The 20,680-nt window shown below is 28.8% G+C and overlaps 1 long non-coding RNA gene across 1 annotated transcript in view; it reads left to right on the forward strand.

The window, feature by feature from the left end:
• LOC124420316 overlaps window positions 1-20,291 on the forward strand; it is a 42,008-nt gene extending 21,717 nt beyond the window's left edge. Inside the window, exons 2-3 of the long non-coding RNA XR_006941115.1 lie at window positions 6,411-6,432; window positions 20,176-20,291. This is a non-coding gene — a long non-coding RNA (uncharacterized LOC124420316). The remainder of the gene's footprint in view (window positions 1-6,410; window positions 6,433-20,175) is intronic.
• The last annotated feature ends 389 nt before the right edge of the window (window positions 20,292-20,680 follow it).

A 20,680-nucleotide genomic window follows, 5' to 3' on the forward strand; every position in this document is an offset into this window, starting at 1 on the left:
ACCTATATAATTTATAAACAAACAAGAAACAACTAAAAAATAATTGAAAATAATTTATTTACTTTCAGAAAAAGTTTTAAATATTGTGACTAAAAATTATTATTGATATTTTTTTTGTGAATTTGATCATTTGTTGTGTGAGAAGAATATTTTACTTCCGACTGTAGTCAAAGTAAATTAGAATGTAATTAAAAAAATATTTTCTTGTTTAAAAAAGAAAAATATAACAATTTTTTGTTTTTTTAAATTAAGATTATTAAAAATCTGATTTTGAAAATAAAACTTATTAAATTCTTAACTGTTCTTTTTTCAAAGCTTCTCTTTTCCAATAAAGATAAAAAACTACGTAAGTACATATTTTTAAAACTTATGAATAATATTTGCCAACAATATAAATTCGGTTTGTATGTTGCCGTTTGCTGGTCGTTCAAAAATAATTTGGTTGTTTTTTTTATTAATATTATAAATATGGTTCTGGTAAATTAATTTTCATTATTATATTTTAATTTTAATTAAGTAAAAGTGCGGCTGACCGGGTGATGGTTGTGCAAATTGACTAACAGAAGAGCCAGAGCTACATGTATACATGTACATAAATACAAATTTTCGTCTGTCTACACTTTTATGTGATTATTTTGGAAAATCAGCAAACAACAACAACATTGCTTGACGACCCCTTTTTTTCTTACTTACATACGATATTAGGGTAGTTACAATTTATTATGGTAAAATATTTCAATATAAGAAGCACAAGTACTTGGTTGCTATAAGAAACTATAGTTTTATAAATATTTTTAGTTAAAATAAAAATTAAAAAAACATCTCAATATTTTTTCTAGCTAGCACAATTTGTGCCTTATTGAATTTTGTCTGTGAGGTATTTAATTTATTTAAAATCTCTCACTGTACAATAACTATGTATGTTTGTATATTCATAATAACTGCTAATTGAGTTAAGTTCAGTTTACAAATTTTATTAAAACATTTTTGGAAAATCTTCATAATTAAAGAAAATGAAACAAAAATAATAATTTACAATAACTGACAATACAAATAGAATTAAAACAAGTATTTTATATACTTTTTTTGTAAATATTTAATTTAATACTATTTTAATTTAGTGGCAGCTCTTTTCTCGTTTTCTCCTCTTTAGGCTTCAATTAGCATTGTTATTAATGATTTCGTCTTAACTTAATGATATTCAAGGTAAATAAGTCTAAAAGAGAAGTAGAAAAAAATTAATAGCTAAAACAGCAGCAATATTTACTAACCAGACGGACGGAAAGCTAAATTATAAACGAGTTACTTACTGCATACATACTATGTTATATTTATTTACATATTTGTATGTTTTATTGTTTATTTGTTTTTTGGCCAACTAAATAAAGGGTATCATTACGGCGAAAAAGAAACAAACAAATAATAAACGAAATTCATTTAATCAAAATATTCATCAACAAACTCATCATTAAGTTAATTTAAATAATATTTGAAATATTTAAAATTTACATGTAAACAGTCTTAAAAAAACCCCCCTAAACAGGTGAGGGTAGTAGAGGTAGCTACTATTTTTTTTATATTGGTGTAAACAGGTTGTTACTGATTACGAATAAATTTAAAATTTATACAAATTTCAAAACGTTTTATTAAATTAATATGTTTTTGTTTTAATTTTTGCTAAAAAATATGTCATGCCTGACTTATTGCTGACATGTCATTGTTGTAGCATTACACTTAAAATGACACGCATCCTTTAAATATGTATATATTTTGTAAACGTTTATTTTCTCTTTTTTTGGAGAATATTTTAAACTTTTTGTTATTTAATCTATTCTTAGGAATATTAAATATAAATTAAATGCTTCTCAGAAAATTACAACTTTTTAATAAAAAGCAATTAACAATGGTGAATATAAGAGTGCTAGTTGTTTTTGTTGTTGCTGTTTTTGTTAAATTTTTCAAAACGGTTTCAATGGCAACTTATGAATATACAAGTAAATATAAGAAAACTCATATAAAGTTTTTAAATACATTGTAAATGATCTTTCTGCTTCTGTTTTGCAAAAAAATAATTTAAAACATGTCGGTACAGTGGGTTGGTTGATGGCAGCCACGAGAATAAACTATTTTAGTAATTTTATAAAAATTGCATGTTTTCGTAAGAACTGTTTAATAAATTATTTACTTTACTTTAGACAATGAGACATTTCTATTCGTATTTTTAATAAAAGGAGTATAAAAGTCGTATGAACTATATGTATACTGGTATAGAATGGAAACAGCTGTTTCTTTTCTTTGTTTGTGTTTACATAAAAATACATCCCTGATTAAGAGAGCCATACGGCAGGCAAAATTTTCATTCGTATTATCTTTGCGTTCTCGTCTATATACAATTTTGACCGGAAATATAACTTGCAAACAGACTTTTAAAAACATTTTATCGTTTTACATTTTTAAGTTGGATCAAATATTTTTATATATTTAAAATTGTCATTGCTACTGTATATTATGTGAGTTGCTGCTGTTGCCGTTCTTGTTGCTGTATAAAGCGTTAATGAGTACAATGCCGCTTACACTTGTTTATTTAACAAAAGTTGTGATACTTCCTCTTTTACTTTTACTGACGATGTGTTGTTGTTGTTGTTGCTTTTGCGGGCGAAGCAAGCCATCATTTTAAAAGTGCGGTTTGCACGGAAATCTTTCTTTTGACTGTTGTTGCTGATGTTGATTCTGATGCTGAATCTGATTCTGCTGCTTCTTAAAAGTAAAGAGTTGTAGATAGCAACTATAACAACAATAGCAAATGCAAAAGAAACCAAACAACTGATGTAGAATCAAGTAGGGAAACTGTTAATAAATATGTGTATATGTATCTACACAAGTGTAAGTAGGTATGTATATATGTACTATGATTAAGTATTACTATATGTTGTTCTTGGTTTCTTTGAGTATGTGCTACATGTTATCGATGTTATCAGTGCACTGCCTCTGGCGTTATTTTGTTGCAATCTTTATTTACTTTTTGTTATTGCTGTTGATGATGCTTTAAGTCTGTCTGTCCTTTTGTGTGTCTTTTTTGTTGTTGTTGTGTTGTTGTGTGAGAGTGTATTATTTGTTTTTTAAAACGTAATACCACTTAAACAGCAACAACAACAACATTGGCATAAAAACAATTTATTCATTGCCTACATATTTGCAACACAGCCAAATAAATATTTTTAAGAGTGTATAATACCCTACAGCCAATGCAATTAGTAAAATGTTTGCAAACTACTAGTTACCCAACAACCCACTTGCAAGGTTTTCATTGGCTATACTCGTATGCATACAGCAATATTTGAAAATTAAAAACAAATGCTTTTTTTCTTTTTGTTTGCTGGGATACTCTATTTTGTAGATGTGTATGTATGTACATAATTACTAAATAAAATAAAAGAAAAGTTATCACATCGTTGGCAGAGGAAACTTTAAAACGACAGACATGAGTGTTAGTATTAGCAACTAACAACATGCGTTATATTTAAACATAAACTGCAAATTACACGCTAATAGTTTATTCAAACAGTAACAACATTAGCAATAACAACAATGAAAATATTAACAAAAGAATTTTTAAGAGACTATTTTAACTACACACAGACTGTCTATACACTCATGCAAAAAAATTCATAAAATTTTATTTATTAAAATTAAAAATATTATAATTTTATTACTTCTTCAACAATTTTTAAACAAAAAATATTGGAATTTGAAAAAAAAAAATTATACTAGATTTGTAAAGCAGTTTCTGTTGTATAAGTATAGCTTTTTATTTAAATTATATTTGGTTTTACGTTTATGTTAATATTGTTTTTAAAACGAATAAACTTAGAATAGTTCCAAATACTTGAATTTGAATTATGCTAGTTTGTAGTAAATTAAATTTTTAAAAATCTTTATTTTAAATTGACTCTTAGTTTTTAAACAATATTTACCAAAAAACACATTTTCCTCGAGTGTAAATGTTACACCCCATAGTTGTAGGAAGTAAATTAATGTTTGCAGTAGCTTGTTTGTAATAAACATTAAGTAATTTTCTTCATACAGACAGACTTGAAAATTGAATCCTTTTTCTTCATTGTAGCCTCCTTCATCATCTGCATGAACTTACTTAATTATGAATACAAAAATATATTTATGTATAATACCTACTAGAAAAAAGTAAGAGTTGTTTCTTATTTTTTAATTAATTTCTTTACCAAACCCCTTTTTACTGCTGCCGTTGGTCTGCTGCAAGCAACAACATCTTTCATGGTTTCGTGTTTATGTTATTATTATAGTTGCTATTTTGTTTGTTGTCGTTCTTCACTTTAATTTGTAGAAGAAAATCCTCTTAACCTTCTTACCTTTATTTTTAGAGGGCTTTTAATTGCTTGTGTTGGTTGGTGGAAATTAACTTTTGAATCTGTTCATTGACTGTGTGTTGCTGGAGATGTTGATGATGGTGATGACGATGATACTCCTGTTTAAGGGCAGTTCTTTATTAAATCTTCTTTGAGTTTTCTTCTTTATTATTATTTTATATTGTTGTTCTTGTTTTGATACTTTAATTTATTTGGTTTAATTTGTTTATCTTCTAATATTAATTTTGTTTGTTTTGTTTTCAATTATGGTGTGTAAATAAGATACAATTAGTTTTGATATTTTGCGTTATATTTTCATATTTTTTTTAAAAAGTTTATCCTTTTAAAATTATTTCACTTGTCTTAAAAAAAGCTGTTGTGTTTAATTGACGGAATTGTTGAAATTCTCGGTGTTAATCGTACTCTTTTTTTAAAAAAAATCTAAGTCGGTGACCTATACTTTTTTAACTATACAAAGTTAAAACAACTTTTATTGTTGTTACCAATCAATAAAATATTTGTGTTTTATATTTTTCAGTGTCTACTTGGTATCAGATTTCAACGTTTATTGTCTATTTATCAATTGTTGGTTATATAAAGACAAGATCACCTTGTTAAATTCATTTAATTTCTCTATCTTGTTGTTCAATAATAAATCAAATTATTTCCTTTAAAAAATGTCTTTCTAACGATTCAAACTACGAGTACAAATTAAAATTACAACTCAAACACATGTTACAACATGTTGATTCTTGGCCCGATAGAAAAGCCTGGTTGCCATTGCCTCTTCCTGGCGAAACAGTTGATGATGCCCATACATTCTCACATTACCATTCTATTCTATAAAAAATAATTGATCATATTCTTTCATTCTTTATGACTTCCACTTTGGTAGAAATTGTCATTTAATATGACATTAAGATTTTAATCTATAATTGATCATCAAGAGTTTTTTGTTGGTATTTTTTGTTTTTGTATGTCTGTAAAGAAAACAACAACATGTAGGTAAAGGAAAAAGTGAATACATAAAATGCATACTGAAGATCGTTTATATTTAATGATCTTAATGATCGGTTGAAAATAGTATTAATCAGTTTTATAGATGATGCTGTTGAAATAATGATTTTATATATGTTTGTATATATTTTTAAAATCAGATGATCAGTCAAAGAAAAAGCAAAAAATAATTATACATATATACGAACATTATTATTGGGAAAATAAAATTGAAATTTAAATGAAACTGATCTGCAACTAACCTAAAAGCCACTGTATGTCACATTTTATTTTAATGTTTGTTCTTTCCGAAACACTGAGTTCGTACAGGACATCAATCTTATTTTATCTTATCTAATATAAGATTTAACTACTTGTTAACATTTCGCTTTTAATTGAAGCAAATTTTTTTTTGCAATTTTCGTTCGTTAAACTTAATCAATTATATCACAATTCATATTTGTTTAGAATTTTCTTTTGGGGATAACTTAAACTGAAAACTGCTCTTTTATGCTGTTTACTACTGTAACTAATGTTTTTGTTGATCTAATGATAGAACTTTAAGAGCAGATTCATTTGTATTCTTTACTATAAAGAAGCAAGTGTTTTTGTGCAACTATACTTGTGGATACATGTATGAATGAATAGTTAAATGAATCATGTATGTTGTTGAAGTTTGAAAAAAGAAAAAAAAAAAATACTCAAGTTGGCGATAATTAAAATGATTAAGAATTACGATGTGGTGGAAACATTTCCTTGAAATACTAGTGAAATGAAAATGAAAAAAAACTTATATAAAAATATACTTTATATTTTTTCATTAATACACCAAAAGAAAATGAGTGTTAAAAGGAAATGTTTGATGTTATAATTTTTCTTAAATTTTTTTAAATAAAAAGTTCAGAAATTTATTTCTGTTATAAAATTGTTCAAATGTATTTTTTGTTTAATTTTCTTGCATTATAAATAAATTCGTACTTTAATATTTGCTTTTTTAACTAAACTAATAAGAAATATTTTTTCTATTTTTAGGAAAAGCTCTTGCATTTGAATGGTAAGTTCAGTTTTTTGTTTTCTTATATTTTTATAACTAAAACCATTTAGAAATTAAATATAATTTTTTCTGTAAGTGTAACGGCGCATGCTTTAGTCTGACGTTTAATTATTATTCTCATGTGTAATAGTAGATAACACAAATATTAAACGGTTCTTAATTAAAGATTTGTATAAAAATGTAATTGAGATTTTTCTCCCATTCAGAGCAAATCTAAGACAACATTTTTCATTTAGCGTAAAAAAGTAAAACACCAAATACTAAATGAATTATTAAAGATAATAATATAAAAGAAAAAATTAATGATGTTTAATGAAAAGATTTGCGTGTTTGTTATTTAAAGCATTTTCGTTTTGCTCAGGCATAGGTGGAACATTTTTATTCGCATAAATGTTCCAAAGAGATGTACAATTAAGGGAAAAGAACTTTAAATCAAGTTTGTTTCTTTTGCATAATTTTATTCAATTATCTGCAATTTTATACATGTTCTTTGTCTTTTTAGTTTTCTTTTGCATATATATTTTTAATGCATAAACAATCATGCAAAACTGAAGAAAAAAAAAACTAAACTAAAAATAATTCGAAAATCCAATCTTTTTTGTAACACCTTGTATTAATCTTTATAGAGAACAAGAAATGAACCAAACCAAAAAAAAAAAAAAACTATAAAATTGTATTTTTGTTGAAAAATAATTATAGTAGATTTTACAATGGCTATGGCTTCTCCATCGTTGTCGTTCGTCGCCTTCGTCGTCGTCGTCATCATCATGACCAAACATGTAAACAGACGAGAATGAATGAGTATTGTCCAAACTGTCAGCACATATAAAGAGAATGGTAATGGTAGCCATTTGAAGGCTTGGGAGATAGTATCCCATGTTTCGGTTGCTCAAATTATTAATCCTTTAATTTTTATTAAATAGCTCCTATTGAATTCCAATGCTCAAAAATATTGCAGTTCCAATTAAAATTACATTTCTGGCCATTTTGAAGCTTGTTTTAAAACCTATAAAAATAGTTATATTTTATTTAATATCGCATATTTATATTTGCCATTTGTATGCTAGTAAGGTATACTTCCCATTTTTAATGTTTATTTTTCCTTATTTTTATTTTGCAAATCCTTATTTTGCAAATGGTCATTTCCATACTCTGTACTCGGTGTATTAAATGTTTTGCAAAGCATTGCAAGCAATAAATCCTATTCTCTGGTAAATTGTCAACTTTGACAAAAATTCAAGGTCGGTAAAAGTACAAGATTTTAAGTATTTTCATATGTATTTTAGCACTTTAGCACCTTTTGGTTTATAAGATACTAATACATACATATGTACGTGTGTAGATGTGAAGTGTTATTTACAAATGAGGCAGCCAGATTCCGTCCATCCGTTGGAGGTTGTAGTATGTTTGTATATTGCATGTGTGCTTTGAAAATGTAAAGAAAACGAAAGAAAGAACGAAATTCCATTTTGAAAAATGTCATGGCATTTTAAACACCTTTAACTTGGTTTTTGGACTTGACTGGACTGAACTTCTTTAGCTGGATCTTAAAGCTGTTGCAGTTAGAGCTTTAAAAGAAAAGTAAAATTGTCTCTTAGAATGCCGCTGTTTAACAAGTTTTTATTGTGGCCATTTCTGTTTGTATTTGTTGCTGGTTTTAAGTTGACACTATCGATGGCTTTAAATTGTCAGGGCATTCATTATAATTGACACTTTAACTTCTTTTATACTAAAAACGTTTTATGGTTATTTATGGTGAAGACGATTAGTTAAATGACAATTTCATGAGCAAAAATTGCTTAGAAATTGTTTTCTTAGAAGTGTAATTTTCATTTCTTTAAACAGCAAAAAATTTAAGCAAAAAATCTAAAATAAAATAAATAAGAAAAGGAATTCAATAGAATTGCATTTGTTGTTATCTTTTTCTTGGTTGCTGCTCAATGTTGTTTTTTTTGTGAATTTAGACTTGTAAAAGTTGTTAAAAAATAAGTTGAAATAAATTGTACAAATTAAATGAAGTATGTGTCTTAAGTCTTTTGTTTACCAGACAACGACAATTTTACACCACAACAAACACCACTAACGAAAAGACGCTTAAGTCTTTTGTTTTAATGATAATTTATTATAATTTATAATAAATTGTATTAAATATTTAACGGTTCATTTCCAAAGCACTTTTCCATTTATTTATTGTATAAAAAATTTAGTTTTTTTTCTCCGCTAAAGTTTGTTCGTTAATTTTTTGTTTTGTTAAACAATATGTTGCTGTTGTCATGTTGACACCTTTGTTGCCTACTCTTTTTTATAGCATTATAGTTGATTGCTATTGTTGTTGAAGGTGTTGTTGTCGTCGTCGCTGTCGTCGCTGTCGTTGCTGTTGTTTGGTGTTAAGTTTATCTGAACTCTGGTTTCTCTAGTGTTAGTCATATTGTTGTATGGTCAATCTTAGACATTTGCTTGTTTGGTGAGTGCCACATATTGTTGCACAATTGTTGCATATGTTTTTTTGTATTTCTTTAGCTGTTCAAGATTTTTTGATTATGAAAGACATTTTGTTAAAACTCAAAAAATAATTGCATTCATATAAATATTTTCGGTTATGAAATATTTTTATACGTTTTTTTATGCACAAAAATTGTTAACAGTTGTGTTTTTTTGTGGATTAAAGTTTGCAGACAATTACTCAATTTGTAGTTATTGTATTGCCATCAAATATGTTATTTTAAAATTTTCACATCACTTCCTCTTTCTGTTGAGATATTTTGCAATCGATATAAAACGATATTTAGTATAACAATGTCCATAAAATATTAATCGATTATTTTGGTCATATAAAATCAAATAAATTAGAATTAACACTTGTTGACACTGTACAATTGTTCACATGTGTATCGTGCCACCAAAAAACGCCGTACTCTAACCATTACCATGGCCGATCTGGCATAAAAGAAATTACCCAAGAAGTATGTGTGCATGAGTAAAGCCACTTTTCCCCAAACGTGATGATGGCATTTGCCAACAGTTAGCTACTAGACCACAATTTATAAAGCTTAAACAGGAAATCAAGAGTCAAGAAAATTTTGTGAAGAATTGTATTAACTGCAACTACAAATAGTGATGTAAAATTCGTACTTACAATTTTTACGACTATGGTTTTCATTTACACGTGTATATTTAAAGTTGAAATACAACAGTAAATAACTTAAAACTAAAAGGACCTTTTTTATATTTGAAAATTTTACAAATATTACATGTTACATGACGACGTAACTGATAGTTAATTGTTGTATTTAAATCAATTGTATACTGTTAGTTGTTATATTTCTTAATATTGTTGACGTTATGTTAAAATTATATATATTGGATTAGATGTCCTTTTTCGGTTTAAGACTTTAGAACGTGTAACTACTCCGAAGATGGATAAATGCAGCAACGAATCGATAGACAAAATCCAATAAACACTAAATAGTTGTAGCAAACAACAATAATAATAATAATGCGCTGATAGAAAGAATATCGACAGTTTATAACAGCAAACTAGCAACCGTTTAAAGCAAAAGATGTTGCTGTTTTTTTATTTTTTGTTATTCTTCTTGCTGCTGTGTGGTTGATGTTTAGTTTAGTTTTCTTTATCGTCACATTGTTGTTGCAGTTGCTGCTGTTATTGTTGACGTTGTAATTGTGCAACACGAGCAGAAGCAGCAATAAGTAAGGAGTGAGATCGAAAAATTCTTAACATACATATATGTTTATAAAAAAGAAACCACTAAACTTACAGCTTTATTTTTTTTATTTGATTCAAATTATTATTACAATTTACAAAAAAAAAAAAATATTTTTATAGTTTTAATCACTAGTGATGAAATTTTGAACCCTTTTCCGAAACCCTTCCATTAACGTTTTTGTAGTGCTTTCTGTCACTTTGCTCGAACATGTAGTCCATCTCCGTTTAAAATCTACCACACTTTTGGACACCTTTTTTGTACTCTTCAATTCTCTTTTAACAAGAGCCCAATATCTCTCCACTGGCCTTAGCTCCGGGCAGTTTGGAGGATTTGCCTCTCTTGGTACAAATACCACATTATTGTTCTTGTACCACTCAAGGGCTTGTTTACCATAGTGACAGGATGCCAAGTCAGGCCAAAAATAAGTGGACACATTATGAAGTCTTATGAATGGAAGCAGCCTTTTTTGTAAACATTCCTTGATGTAAATTTCGGCATTTATAGAGCCCGTTGTAACAAATGATTGGCTTCTTTTGCCGCAACTGCATATTGCTTGCCATACCAAGAACTTCTGGGAAATTTTGTCTGCTTTTGGGTCCTAAACTTTTCTTCAACATTCCCTCGAGCATCAGCAACATAAAACTTTTGACCTGGAAGTTGCGAAAAATCTGCCAGAACATACGTTTCGTCATCCATTATGCAGCAAGAATATTTTTTTATAAAACTTGACTTCAATTTCCGTGCTCTGTTTTTGGCCTCTAAATTTTTAGCAGCGTTCCTGTCAGGAACTTTTTAAGCCTTGTATGTTTTTAAACCTGCATTAGCTTTAACTTTTCGTACCAAATAGTCCGAGCACTGAGCTAACCGAGCTGCTATCCTACCGGATGTGTTGGGAGCTCTTTTGAAAATGCGTTCTATTTTTTGGCTTTAGAAACATCATGTGGACCATTCCTTCTACCTGAACCAGGTTTTCTATCAACTGACAAGTTCTCCCGGTACTGTTTAATAACATTGGAAACAGTTTGACGGCAGACCTTTGTATGCTTTGCCAACTTTTTGTAAGACCAAGTTGGGTTTAGTTGAAAATATTTAATAATTTCAGTACGCACTTTTTTCTGGTCACTCATTTTAATCAGATTAACAAAAAAATTAATATAATTGACATTACACATAATAACTGACATGTTTTTCAAAGGTAACTTGATCAAAAAAAAATCAAATAATACTTTGGTTGAAAAATGTAATGAAAAATGTGTGTTAAGAATTTTTCGATCTCACTCCTTAGTGTGTATATCGTGTTGTGTTAACATTTTGTAAGGTTTAACAAGCACTTGGCAAAGAAATAGCTGCTGTAATCATAACATAACTGCATCAAACCAACGCCTGTTTATTATTACAATTATTGTATTTTTTGCTTTTGTTCTTCTTGTTGTTGCTAGAGTTTTTAAATTTTGTTACCGCATAGTGCAAGTAGCTATAGCATTGCCACGTTTGTGTGTGTGTACGAACGAGTATTTTAAAGTGTAAGTTATTTTAACATTCACAGCTTCGCGCTGCGATTTGCGCCTTCACGCTAATTTGTTGCGCCAAGACTTCTGCATTTTAGTGGCAAGAGTGAATAAAGCAGAAAAAACTATTGTATGATTTTTTTCCAGCATAAAATGCTGCTGCTGTCTTTATAACGTGTCGATCGTGATGCTACTTGAAACATAGTTTGTGCAACATAAAAACGGCATTAGATTGCTTTTCCGTGTTGCAACATTAGCTTTTGTTTGCTTTGAATCTATTTCAAAATAGTTGTAACGCATAGTTTCCCTCTTTTGTTTTAAACATTATTTTCTTATTATTTTATTTGCAAGTGTATGATAGTTGGCTAATGGCTTGGTTTATTAAACTGTTTGCCACAGATTTTTTAAAGACATTTGAGTACATGCTAATGTATGTTTGCAGAATATTAAAGCCGCTTTTCGAAATCTACAAATATTTGTGCATCTCACAAAGTAATTTATCTATTTTTTCCTAATAGTGAAGTGTATTTTAAATTCGACTTATTGTTTAGCATAAATACGTTTATTAAGTTATATGTCTGGTGAGTTGTTTAGTTTTTCTTTGTTTGTGGGCATGAGGCGAGTGGTTGATTTTAGTTAAACATTTCTAAGCATGCAAATTTTTGTTGTTGTTAAAAATACTGAGTTGGTGCTGCTGTTGTTGTTCAGATTTAGGAAAAAACAAAACAAAAATTATTTTTCATTTGCCACAAACATACGAAACGAACGAATGAAATGTATTACAAAACAAAAGACTTAAGACACATACTTGTGTTATGTGTTCTTTGTTTTTTTTGTTGCTCTCTTAAGATGTTAGAAAAAATACCGCTGTTAAAGCTGCTGCGAGATTTGTTCATATTGGTTTTGTTTCTTTTGTAATATTATTTTATTTTTCCTGTCGTAGCTGTTGCAAGTAGTTTGTGTTGCTGCTAGTTGTTATGCTTAACACATTCCTACGCTTTAATGAAAATGTTTATATCAATTTTCATTTTAGCACTCATGCATGCCTAGAGCATGTCATTTATAGTCTATGAAATAGAAACAACAGCAATTGCAGCAGCAACAACAAAAACAACACCAGCTACAACCACGACAGAACGATCTTAGAACCGCAACAACAAGTTGTGAGTTAGGAGCATGATTGTTTGTTTGGATGATAAACTTAGCATACCAAAATGTAATCAGGCTGCATGATTGTACTTGTAAGCCATAAACATACACACGGACATGTACATATTCGTATAAATACATATATTTGTGTATGTATGAGTAGATGCATTTTATCGCACCTCATTAAATCAATATTTACTCGTTTGCTCGTTTGCTTGTTATTTGCAAAAACATGAAAATCGTCGTCATCACCATCATCATCATCTTTATAGTTTGCTGCCGTTGCATCTGCCGCTGCTGTCTTCCTACCACATCATTTGCTTTAATATCGTGTCTAAGAACTCTCTGCCTGCCTCCTCGTCTATTTAAAATTTCGCGGGTTCTTGAACATATTTCGTTACGTATTTTCTACTAATAGTGCCTGTAGTGCCGGATTGTGCGGTTCATTTAGGCACGCGGTGTGTGGTTGTGTTAAGTTCAACACTTTTTTCTACTCATATTATTTTTCTACGTTTACTTCTTCCTTGCCTGCCTAGTTTTTTAAATTGAGGGTACTATTGCTGCAGCCGCTGTTGGCTTCATAATTTTATGCTGCAATTTTAGTTTCTTTGATAATTTTTTCGTCTATGTAACGATTGCATGGCATATTTTCCGAGCTTATTTTTGTCAGTTTTGTTAATACTGCTGTTATGCCGTAGGTAAGTGTTGCACATACACCCAACAACATTCTACGTACATATAGAATATGTGTGTGTATAAAAAGCCTGCATTCGCATGTACCAAGTACATGTTTCAAATATGCGAATGATGCCTGTTGCTCTTTGTTGTAGAGTGTTGTTTTGCCACGGAATTTCCTTTAGCTTTCCAAATAGTTATACTTGCAACAACAAAACAAAAAACATAAAAAGGCAAAAAAATTTTGTTTATATTTTTCCACAAGCTTTTATAGCTAGAGCCCAGTGTCTAAAGGGTTGCATTTGAATGCAAATGTGTATGTATTTTTTGTTAATCTGTTTTGTTAGTGGTTGTGTAAATGTCGTAGTAAGGATGTGTTTAGTTGGTGGCAACTGCAGTGTAATTTTCTTAAAATTATGAGACATGATTTCCTTGTAAATTCTAAAATAATTGCCTTTACATTGTTCTAGCTTGTGTTAAATCTCATATTTAGGACCATCAATGTTTTTCTACAAAAATTTTACACATCAGTTAATAAATGTACATAATTTTGTTAAAAAGTAATTTTAAGTTCTATCTTAGGTGTCGATTTACTAATATTATAAGCAACAATTTTTGTTGTTCTTTTTTTGTCGAGATACTAGTATTTTTAAATTTAACATAAATATTGATCTCATTCGGTGAATGAAATCAATATTTTAGTGCACATCGGAATTAATTTCTAATACCTTCTAAATCATAACGATATTTTATGCGAAATAAACAAAAATTGTTTCACTGTTCATAGTGTAAACCAACATTCGTCCAATCGAAATTTTCAACCTTGATTTGCTTCTAAGTAATTCCTTCAAAAGTAGCACGATTAAATAATGTCTTTATTTTACTCCAAGTGCAAACAATTCGATGTTAAGCTTAATTTATTTGAATTTTTTAATAATCTTTAACTAATTTACATATTTTTAGATTTCTCATTTAATTTACATACCTATTAGTAAATACATACATACAATACATGCATATGTGTGTATTTAGTTATTTATTAAGAATAATGCAATAAAATCTAACAAAGAGTAGAAAATGTTGTCATTATTTATACATAGGAGCTCATAGTACTTTGGAATTATGAAACCGTGCTGCGAGTATTTTTTAAATGTAAAGATTTGTTTGTCTGTGATTTTTTATGGAAATTCTATACCGAACGAACGTATGACACAAGCAAATGAGGCAACATTATTTTAAATAAAACATCAACTTACAACAATACTTAGCTTATGGATGAATAAATGAATGAATGAATGGATCCATAGCTGGCTGGTTGGTAAGTTGGTTGCTGTTGCTTGTTGAATGCATTTATGCATGCCGATACATGCACATGCCGCTTATGTCATCAGTTATATGAAAAAAAGGTATAATGTATGAAAATCCGTTTAAAAAATTTATATATTTTTTGAAATTTATGAGCAATACTTAAATAAAAATGTTTACCAACGTTGACATGCTAACTATGTGTAGATTAAAAACGTCCAACTAACCAACCAACCAATGGACTGAACGACCGGCTGACTAACTAAGCAACTAACCGAGCAACTGAACAGCTATAAGCAGGCAACCACCAATAGCACAAACTGAAATGAACTGAAACTAAAACTGACATGGTCAGTGCCCAGTTAATAGGCATAAGAAGCTGTTTAACGAGCTTAAGTTACCACGGGTGTTAATGAAATTATTTTTTCGTCACCTTCTTTTTTTTTACTTCTTTCAACTTTGAGGTTTTGTCTTTGTTCTTCGTTTGTTTTTTTTTTGTTGCATTCGGAAAGGAGTAGAACATATCCATTGTTCCACTGTCGCTGGTTAAAGGCCAAGCAGCAGCCATCAAAAGACAAGCGGCTTATTTAAAGTATTTTAAATGTTTAACTTGTTAACATTTTACTTTATGATTAAAAAAAATGTATAATAAGAAAAACAAATTAATTCATGATGTGACTCATACGTGAAGAAATAATAATGTCTGTCAGCTACATATTAACTGTTTAAGATCTTAACTTTGTTTTCCGTTTTGAAAACCAAAGATTTCCAAAATAACAAATACATCTTTATATAGTTAAAGATTTTCTCAGGTTTAACTAAAACTTGCCACAACTACATACATACATGCATGTATTTTATTTATAAATAATAGTTAGTTTGCCTATTTCACTTTTCATCAAATTTCAAATTTAAATAGAAATTTCTTTTTTTGAAATCTTTAAATTTTTTTGTAGAGACAAATATGAAACACTAGTAGCAGCCTTAATCTGACTTCTCAAAAGCTGTGTCAATGGTAACTTCTTTTATATCAGAAGATATTTAAAAATTAATCAGTAGTAGCCGGTATTAAAATGACAGCTTTAAAGCTTAAAGTAGCGTTTGTTACAGATTAATTTCTGCTGCGATCATGATTTCTATTTCAAAAGAACAAGATTTTCTTGATTCTTTTTTTTTTTGTAAAATAATTCAATTTCAATGGTGGTGTGTGGCTTAAAAAACTACATTATAGTTGTATTATAAAAACATCTTATTAGGGTGTCCCGAGGAATGATTATTTAAACACTTGTTTGGCTTTTGGTTTGGACCATTTCAGAAATTTTTAGACTTTTTAGTCGGTTTGTGGTTCAGAAATACTGTTTCAATATTTTTTTCAAGATAAGCTTAAAATTATGGAATTTCTGACACCCCTTTCGAAAAGATTGCATAGATTTCTTGAACATATTGTACTGAGGTCAACATTTTTAATCGCTGGTGAGAAATGAGAACCTTTTCAAAAAAATCTTAATTTTCTCGTCTTTAATACAGTTATACGAATCTTTTCCCAAACTTACGCTAATTTCTACAAAAAAGCGGTCCACGGACACCCTATATATTTATACACAACTACATATGTACATATAACATACATATGTATGTATCAGTATTTTAGGATATAATTTAAAGTAATTTTAAATAGAAGTTTTAGTGAAATACATACAATTAAAAATCTCAAAATAGAAGGTTGACATTTATTTGCTAATTGTAATATGGTTCTAGATGAAATTCTAGACTTTAAAGGATTAATCTGAATTCCTTATTGTTGGGCAGTTGTTGTGCATGTTGTGATTTTATTTCATTGTAACGTTAAACATGGTCAGTTTTGATATAAGCACTTAATCTAGTTGTGTGCAAAGTGCTTTATTTTCTCCTCCCCATTTGTAATGGACTGTTAGCCGCAAAGGTACTTACTGCTACTTCAGTTTAAAGATATAAAAAAAATAAAGTGAATAATGAAATTTGATCCTTTTTCTGTTTTGTTGTAGTTGTGTCCAAAACAACGAACCAGAAAAAAACGCAAACTGTTCAATGTTTTATGTCTAGCGATGATGATGATGACGAAGACTGGGTTAGGTTTTGTTATTATTTGTGTTGCTGTTGTGTTTGTATTAACAACATTAAAGGAGATTGCGTGCATCATGTATGCTGCACGTAATGCAAATAAATTGTAAGCATATTTAGTTTATTTGGTTTGGTTTTCTTTTGGTTTGTTATAAACATTGACTGACCATTTTAGTTTAAGGTTTTTGTCGTATCTTTGCTGTTTATTTGTGGCAAATGTTTATTCATGCTATTTTTGGGTTGGATTGTTAAGAGATTGGTGCGGGTTGCTTTAAGGAATGGTTGGTTGGCTGTTTGGCCGGACTATGTGACATGTTTTCTTATATGACCACTCAATTACGTAGACTAACAAACAAATCAACTAAAATTACGTAAAAAATATTTAAACGCAATGTTAAAAATGTTCTTGTGTCCATTTATCCATTCTTTGGTTTGTATTTCTGCCCATCTGTCTGTCCGGCAATCCGCCTGCCAGTCTGTCTTCACTAGTCGTCGTTTTTTTGTTTTAAATGTATTACCTCGAGTAACTAATAATGATTATTGTTGATAGGACTGGCCTTCTTGCTCGAAAAGGAGCAGTCGGTAGGTGCTTAAGCCTTGAATTGTTATAAGTGTGTGTTTTTCCTCTAAAGCGATGACAACTTGAAAAACTCTTTAATTCACCATGATATCAGCAGATATCATGCAGTGTTTAGTGACCAATAAAACGAGTCAATGTTTAAGTTTTAAATTTCATTTAAAAATCGTCCACCTATACATATATATATTCATATAAATGTAACAAATGTTCACACATACGTGTGTACGTATGTATATTTTTACATGAATGTAAGCCAAAAATATCTAAAAAAAAGAATAAAAAAACTAAAGTACCTTGTTGTATTGCTGGGCCTTCTTTTGTAGAACTTTTGAGTGTGGGAAGAGAACAGATTTTTATTTTAACATGACATGCCATGCCAATTGTTAAACCAATAAACTTGAATTTGATTGTTTTTCTTTGTGTATTTTCTGTTTAACAAAAGTTCCTTAACAATGTTGCAAAAATATCACTAAAATATACAAATGAAAAAAAAATATTAAGAAAAAAATCGGATACACTAGAGAAAAAAAGTAAGTTTCAGCATTTTATCCAGTAATGTAGAATTTTCTACGGATTTCAATTGATTTTTGTTAAGTGTATTTAAAATTTATTTATAAATTAGTTGGCAAAATAAGGGAATCAAACCTACACCGCTTTTAAATAAACAATAATTTCTTTGTAATCTAAACTTAAACCAATTTTTACAACTTTCTTAGAGATTAATATTTTACTGTTAAGATGTTCGGCTTAAAGAACGAACACCCACAAATTTGTGTAAGAATTGAAAAGTTGAAATAAAATGTCAAATATTTACAAAACAACAATGTGCTGACAATACGATTAGTTCTGCGTCATGGACTTCTTCTCATTTTTTATTTGTTTGCTTATTATTTTGCTAACAACATGGTTAATGCCACCAACTGATTGAATTTCAAATAAACATTTTGGCCAACTAATTTTACCTCAGTTTTTTTAGTTTTTTTTTTCATCACCACGTGTGGTCATTTTATGATATCTAGGGGATGTAAATATTTATATCTACATTCGTTGCTATTAAGAAAATTCTATTTTGCCAATATTGCTGCTTTGAAAAACAAAGAACTCAATTATTTCACAAGATAAAAAACCAAGAAATTTATGATGTCAAAACCAAAATGTTGGCTTTTGTTTCAACACCTTCTAATCCAATACTTCTTAGAAATGTTCTAAGCAAAAATGCCAAAACTGAAATCTATAGAAACTCATCATTGGTGGTCTCACACAATAGAAAGAAATTTAACTCAACCATAAGTCAAACATTTAATAAGTCATAACCATAAATACCCAGCACATGAGCACTTTCTTTAGTTCACTTTACACAAATGTTTGAAAACAATTTGAAATTTGTACCAAAATCTATCTACCTGTGGCCACTACATCTTAAAAACACTATAAAGCAAAAGTATACATCAATGGACAACCTGTTGTGCTTGTATACAAAATAGCATTTGTTACACTTTACTCGCATAGATATTTCCGCAAAACTCTCTTGGGTGTGCGAATTCAATGTCTCTTCTCTTTATACCCTTCAATGACTTCTAGTTTTATTCTTCATCTTTTACATATATTTCCTTGAAAATATAAAAGAATTCAATTTTCTTCTTAACAATACAAACTTAAATATCTTTGATAGATGTATGTTTATAAACATTCTGCCACATGTATCAAGCAGAACAATTCATATCTATTGAAATGTGGGTGTTCTTTAGTTAGTTAGGAAAGAAGAAACTAAAACAACTAAATAAGTAATACGAAGAACCTGAAGACCTGCCAAGAAGCACGTGTGTTGTCACTTTTTCTCTTACTTAAATCAGTAGTAAATTGCCAAACACCGACGATTTGTTGCCCTGCAGTTGTTAACGAATTGCAGACAAGTCATGTTGCTGCATAGATCTGCTGTTTAATGGGTTTCTTTAGATTTTAAACTAAATCGTTTTTATTGAATATAAATATTATTCCTTCGAAAATTATGAAATAATACTTAAGACTGTATACATATATGGCACTATAGAGTGTATAGGGTGTTTATGCAAATATTTATGATATTTACGTAACTCTATACATATATAATAATATCTTGAAGTTTCTTTATAATCCTTTTTGTACAAAGAAATAGGGTGTTTATGCAAATATTTATGATATTTACGTAACTCTATACATATATAATAATATCTTGAAGTTTCTTTATAATCCTTTTTGTACAAAGAAATGTTTATAGACGACCAGCCAAACTACTTTGGAAAATTACTATTTCAATCTCTATTGCATATCAAGCGTTTTGTGCACACTTACACACACACATTGCTGCTAAGGAAGTCTGAACTAACAAACTGCCATTTATGTCTGTGATATAATCATTTAATACATACAGAAGTACCCTACACCAGTTAATATTTTCAATTTTGTTTTATATTGTAATCCGAAGTTTTACTTTATTCTATGGATCAGAAGTCAATTTTTGAAAAGAAGATATTTTTTTAAATGTCCAGCATTTGATAAAACTAATAAGAATTTTAAAATTAAAAAAAGTATTAACTGCGTAGTACATTCTAAATTCGATATTTAACCACTTTGCTAATTAATTCTTAATCTTAATTTCTTAATTTTTTTTATAAGACCAACGCAAAAATACTCTTGACTATTTGTATTTTTTTATTTGTAGATTCTGCTGGCGTTTCTTTTTATCAAGCTGTTTGTGGAATATTGGCATACCATACCATTTTATACTGCTTATTAAATTGATTGCCATGTTATGAGGCTCTAATCAGCTCAAATCAGGCTCAAATTTAAAATTCTAACAGCCTTACGAAGCTGTACTTAGTTATCAATACAATACATACATATTTATTACATAATTTTTCTAAAAGATTTTAGCACCTTTATCAAAAGTAATTAGTATAAAATTATATATTTTTTTCTTCTTCAATATGTTTGGTATTTTTTCAAATAAGATTTTCTTCAAATAACTAATCAAACTGTGGCTTTAGCTAAGACAACAACCTTTCCATATCACAGTTAGCTATGTAAGGTTAAAAATTCATTTTAGCCAAAAAAAAAAAAAATTAAAAATATTGTTATGTGGTTGAAGAAATGTTTATTAAAGTATTTAATCATTTTCTTAAATATGAGGTTTATTTATATTAAATTCTCTAACGATCCATGACCAT

Source organism: Lucilia cuprina, chromosome 5 (genome assembly GCF_022045245.1).
Source record: "Lucilia cuprina isolate Lc7/37 chromosome 5, ASM2204524v1, whole genome shotgun sequence".
In the NCBI taxonomy this organism is placed as follows: Eukaryota; Metazoa; Arthropoda; class Insecta; order Diptera; family Calliphoridae; genus Lucilia; species Lucilia cuprina.